This window comes from Chiloscyllium punctatum, chromosome 50, assembly GCF_047496795.1.
Source record: "Chiloscyllium punctatum isolate Juve2018m chromosome 50, sChiPun1.3, whole genome shotgun sequence".
NCBI lineage: Eukaryota > Metazoa > Chordata > Chondrichthyes > Orectolobiformes > Hemiscylliidae > Chiloscyllium > Chiloscyllium punctatum.
This window is the reverse complement of record NC_092788.1, coordinates 7,910,965-7,916,964: the sequence shown is the minus strand read 5'-3', so window position 1 is coordinate 7,916,964 and position 6,000 is coordinate 7,910,965. Positions and strand designations below refer to the sequence as shown.

The 6,000-nt window shown below is 44.0% G+C and overlaps 1 long non-coding RNA gene across 6 annotated transcripts in view; it reads left to right on the top strand.

Moving 5' to 3' along the window:
* Positions 1 to 1,732: 1,732 nt before the first annotated feature.
* LOC140470066 (uncharacterized) overlaps positions 1,733 to 6,000 on the top strand; it is a 57,970-nt gene continuing 53,702 nt past the window's right edge. For 3 of the 6 annotated variants that reach the window (XR_011956333.1, XR_011956332.1, XR_011956329.1), the window contains exons 1-2: positions 1,733 to 1,796; positions 5,299 to 5,361. This is a non-coding gene — a long non-coding RNA (uncharacterized lncRNA). Of the gene's footprint in view, positions 1,797 to 5,298; positions 5,382 to 6,000 lie in introns of all 6 variants that reach the window. The other 3 variants (XR_011956334.1, XR_011956330.1, XR_011956331.1) reach the window with 2 other exon arrangements.

The window sequence follows — 6,000 nt, the reverse complement described above, 5'->3', positions numbered from 1 at the left end:
GGTGTGTGTATGTCCCTTGCCTTGTAGACAGTGGACATCACACCCACTTGCAAGTGTAAAATAAATGACACTACTGATTCAGATCTTGTCTCGGACTGAAATTATTGAAGTGAGTGGGCTTTGTTTCTCACATTTTCAAAGTTACTCACAATTTAGAGTGATCACTTGGTGCTGTCTGCATAACACACTACGAAAAAAAATTAACAGAAAAAACATTATAACCCAATTTCAGGGTCACTAATTCATTGATATTGCATGGGTCCAGCATTTATAAGTAATCAATTTTTAAAAATAAATACAGATACATTTACGAACTACATTGGAGTACAGTCAAGTTTCTTACCGAACAGTGACAGGATTGGACAGAGTCCACATAGATTTAAGAGAGGGGAATTATACTTAGCAAATCTACTGAAAGAATCTACAGAGTCGAATATTAAAGTAAGAAATTGCAGGATATTTAGAAAAGCTTATCATTAAACATGGTAGACTGGGTTTTGTGAAAGAGAAACTATATTTGACAAATTTGTGACAGTTCATTGAGGAGATAACAAGCAGGGGTGATAAAGGGCAATCCAATGATGTTCTGTATTTGGATTTTAAAAATGCAAATGATAAGGTGCTACATAAAAGTTAATTGCACAATTTAGGAGCTCATGGTATCGGTGAAATGTATTAGCATGGAGTGAGGATTGGTTAACCACACTGGCTGTTGCTGAGTACTCACGTAGAGTACTGTATGCAGTGTTAGCTCCCATATTTAATAAAGGATAAACTAACATCAGAGACTCTTCAAAAAAGATTCACTTAGCTGCTTTGAGGACAAAAGGGTTGACCTATCATGAATAGATAAGCAGGGGTGATCTTATGAAAACAAGATTCTGAGGAGCTTGACAGGGTAGATGTTGACTAGATCTTCTAGCACCAGTGAAGTCTCAAACGAGGGGACATTACATAAGGGAACATTCATTTTAGAAAAAGTAAAGATTTTTTTCTCTCAGTGAATGACTAGAATTTTCTCGCCAAAAAAATTGTGAAAGTTAAATGTGGGACGGGAATGGTTGGGTTACTCTTTGGAGTGTTGTTCTGGCTTCAGGCTGAAGGGCCTGTTTCCACATATAATCACAGATTCCCTACTATCTCAAATTATCCTAAAAGAGGGCAGATAGATTTTTGAAATATTGAGCAGTTGAGGGCTATGCGGATCAAGCATAAAAGAGGTGTTGAGGTCTGGATTGGCCCAGCCATGATCTGATAGAATGGGGGGAACAAGCTGAAGGCGATGAATGCCCTACTCCTGCTCCGATTCCTTGAGGCTCCGTTTCATGTTTTTTTTGTTTCCAAAGAAGAACGTGATACAATGTGCTGAACATCTCAGATGTTGTGAAAATGGAGTGTTTATGTACTAATTCAAATGGCATTGACTCATCAATCACAGCTATACAGTCATGAGTGGGAAGGCAATTCCCTCCATGAATAAAGTAAATCTACTGCAGAGCTCACACAAAGGGATCCTTCCCCTCAGTAAACTCTCCCATCACATTACCCAACATATCAGCAAAAGCAGGACACACTGCGTTTGCTCTAGTCAACAAAGTATCCCGCGGGTGATTGATGTCAGCACCGGACCAATGAAAGGTCGGCGGGCGGAACTGGAGGACCGAGCGGGATGTTGGTCCTCCAACCAATCAAAGTAAATGAAGGGCGGAGCTAAACTAAACCATGTGATTCCCCCTCGCGCGCGGTGCAGAGTCGCTGTAATGAATGCTCGGCAAGTTATGGAGAGAAAGGATACGGTAAAGAAAGAAATAAACAGGGAAACGGGAGAAAAACTGCGTTGCTATGAGCGGAGAGGTTTTACAAACAAATTGTGCACGTCGGAAAACATAAATTTGAACGTCCCAGTCCCGTGTTTGCAGTAAATGGAGAATTGCCTCAGTGCGGCTGCAGACCTGAGTAAGCGCCGCCATCTTTATTCGGGACAACGATTCACTGGACACGTGCGGAGCCGCCATCTTTGTAGGGGGCAAGGTGCAGCCAGGCGCATGTGCAGCCTTTCTCTGGTATAGAGTCACTGGGATCACAGCAGCCAATACTGCTCTGATTCACCTCTGGGCTCCATCATAACCACTTTGTCAAGATCTAGTTTCCTCAATCTCGAACCATGGGTGTATTTTTGGTCTGTTTACTCCTGTATTATTACTTTTATAGACCCTTTGCAAATGAGTTTTTCACTGCGGCCCAGCCCCTGACCATGTACTGCTCTATTATCAGATTACTTTTTTCTTGAATATTTTTGACAGTCAAGAATTCTTTTTTCCAATAGGCAAGTGTATGTTCCTTCCATCTCTGACGATCAAATTCTGCACCATTTTCATTCCCTGTAATCCATTTTGCACTCCCTGAAACATCAACTATGTTTCTCCTTCCACAGAAACCAGTGATTAATGCCAAAGCCCTGTTGCTTGTGGAGAGGGTGATGTTTGACTTTCTTGTACAGCTGCAGTTTGTGTGGTGAAGGTGTTCCTACAATGTGGTTGGATAAGAGACTTTACAGAGTATTCATTACAGCAACAGTGAATATTTGAAGATAATGTCAAAATCAAGAACGGTTTGTAGTTTTATTATCATGCTTATAATTTCTCAAAAATACTATTGAGAACTTTAGACATAAGGCCAGAGATGGAGATATTAGGTCAGGTGACCAAAAGCATTGCCAAAAAGCAGGTTTTGAGGGATGTCGCAAAGGTGGAAAGCAGACCTGTGAGGTTTTGGCTGCGAATTTCAGACCATGCTGCTTCAGGAACTGTAGAAACAGCCACACAGGTGAAGTAATGAATTAACAAATGGTTGGGAGTCTTCAAGAAAATGGGTTGTCGAGGTCTCAGTGTGTGTGTGGTGCAGGGAGCTAGGGATTATCACAGTCAGGAATTAAATCAAGTGTGAGAATTTTAAATTGAGGGACATTGGCCAGGTGCTGGCAGGTGAGACTAGATTGGGTTGGGGTATCTGGTCGGCATGGACGGGTTGGACCGAAGGGTCTGTTTCCTTGCTGTACATCTCTCTGGCTGTATGCTGTTGATTATAATTAGGAGCCTTTTGATAAGTCAACAAGCAGAGATTTAGACTTTCTTGAGATTACAGGAGGTTGAATGTGGCAAGCTGGCCCTGAGAGTGTTTGGAAAATGAAGTCTGGAGATAACACAAGGTGGATGAAAGTATATGAGCTGAGACAAGGGTGGAATCAGCTAGAAATAGTGGTCTTGGAGTGGGACTGAGTTATCACACTCACCTCACCTCACCTCTGGGATTCAGTTAGTTGCCAGATTGTGAATCAGGGCGGTAACACAATCAGGAGCTGAGTGGCCCTGGTGGTGCCTAAAATGAGTGTCACTCAGCTGGCTGTTGCTGAGCAGCTGCTGCTTGGTAGCCCTGTCGATGACATCTTCCATCACTTTACTGCTAATCGAGTGTAGACTGATAGATGGAAATTGCCTGGGTTGGATTGCCCTGTGTTTTTGTGTTGAACATCCCTGGGCAATGTTCCACATTGTCGGTAGATGCCAGTGCTGGAGCTGTACTTGGCTTGGTGGGTGGCAAGTTCTGGAGTACAAGCCATCAGTATTATTGCCAGAATATTGGCAGGGCCCGTAGCCTTTGCACGACTTAACCATTTCTTGATGTTATTCAAACTCAACTGAACTGCTTTAAAACTCATATCTGTGATGTTGGAAACCACTGGAGAAGGCTGAGATGGATCATCCCACTTTGCACTTCTGGCTGCAGATTGCTGCAAATGCTGTCATCTTATCTGGTGCATGGGGTGTGAGGCCCCTCCATCAGTACAGGGTGGGGATATCTGTGATGCTTCCTCCAATGAGTTGTTTAACTGTCCATCACCGTTCACAACTGGGTGTGGCAGAACTGCAGAGCTCCGATCTGTTCCATTGGATGGAGGATCACTTAGCTCTGTTGCTTGCTGCTGATACTGTTTGATATGCAGATTGTCCTGCTTGGTCACTTCACCGAGTTGGCACTTCATTTTTAAGTCTGCCTGGTGCTGCTCTTGGCATGCCCTCCTTTCCTGTCCATTGTAATGGGTGAGTGCGGGATGTACAAACCCATGAGGTTACAGATTGTGCTGGAGTACAGTTCTGCTGCTGTTGATGTCCCACAGTGCCTCAGAGATACCCAGTTTGAGATCCTACATCTCTTCAAAGTCTGTCCCATTTAGAACTGTGATAGTGTCACTCAACACGATGGAGGTTTTTCTCAACTTTAAGGCAAGACTTTGTCTCCAAAAGGAATGTGAGATGGTTGGTCTTACTGATAATGTCATGGACAGATGTATCTGCAGCTGGTCAATTCATAACAATGAGATCACGTATGTTTTTCCTTCTTGTTGGTTCCCTCCCCACCCACTGCAGACTCAGTTGAGCAGCTATACCCTTTAGGACCTGACCAGCTCAGTCAGTAATTCTATTACAGAGCTAGTCTCGATTGTGGACATTGAAATCCTGTACCCAGAGTACAATTGACACCATTTTATTGCCTCAGTGCTTCCTCCAAATGTTATTCAACATGAAGGAGGAGTGATTCATCAGCCAAGGGAGGACAGGACGTGGTAATCAGCAGGAGCCATGAGACTTCCTGGTCTCTGGAGCCAATGCTGTGTACTCCCAGGGCAAATCCTCCCTGTCTGTACACCACTGTGCCACCACCTCTGCCTGGTCTGTCCTGCCGGTGGGACAGGACATATCCAGAGATTTCAGGAGAAAGTGAAGACTGCAGATGCTGGAGATCAGAGTCAAGAGTTTGGTGCTGGAAAAGCACAGCAGGTCAGGCTGATGAAGGGCTTAGGCTAGAAATGTCGATTCTCCTGCTCGGATGCTACCTGACTGTTGTGCTTTTCCAGCACCACACTCTCGATATCGAGGGATGGTGATGGTGGTGTCTGGTCATTGTCTGTAAGGGTTGATTTTGTGTGTATGACTATGTCAGGCTGTTCCTTGACTAGTCTGTGAGACTGCTCGGCACATTTTGGCACCAAAAACCATATGTTAGTGAGGAGGACGTTGCACCATCGAGAGGGCTGATTCTGTGGTTGTATTAAATGGTGCCTTGTTAGTTGCCAACTGGTCCATCCAGTTTCATTCCTGTGTTGAGACTTTGCAGTGATTAGTCCAGTGAGTAGCTGGCTGAGCCGCTATCAGGTTGGCAGGGTTTTTTTCGCCATTGACAATGGTTTCATGGAGATCAGGAGATTCCTAATACGTTGTTTTTTTTTCTTGAATTCAGATTCCACCATCTGCCAAGATGGGATTCGAACCAGGACTTCAGCCGTTTGTTTTAAAATTCTAGGTAAAAGCTAAATACATTAGGTTTGTTCATTCATTTTAAATATCACTAACCCTGGTTTTGTTTCTTTGTAAAACACTGTCCATCGTCCTGTCTCCTCCATCCTCCCCTCCAACAACGAGTGAGGAGCACATGGGGTTTCCCTGTCACTAAGACTGAGATAATCCGATCTGCTGTTTCTCTCCCTCCCACTAGCCCACTGAGCCAAACTGCCTCACGTGGTGTTTCTGGTTTAGTCCTAAACCTACATCTTTCTCCAGTGTCTTTTCAAGCCTTATCAGAGCTCACCTTGACCCTTTACCCTAATCTCGCTAAACTCACTTTCCAACTCTCTTTCCTCCACTGCTGCCTCATCACTCCCCCTCGCCAATTCATAGATATTGTTCCTTGTTCTGTCTGTTGGTCTTTTTTTGGTTATGTCCTTCTCTCCCATTTTGTGAAAAACTGATATTTGACCTCACCGTTGTTGGATAATCCTGCTCCATCTCCACTCTCCCTTTCCTTTCTGAATTCCTTGCATTTGGTGTCCCTCAACGATCTATCCTTGGTCTCTCCTGTATCTCACGTACATAGTGCCAGGAGGTGATATCATCCAAAAACACTGTGTTAGGTTTGACATGTACACTGACGATGCCCAGCTCT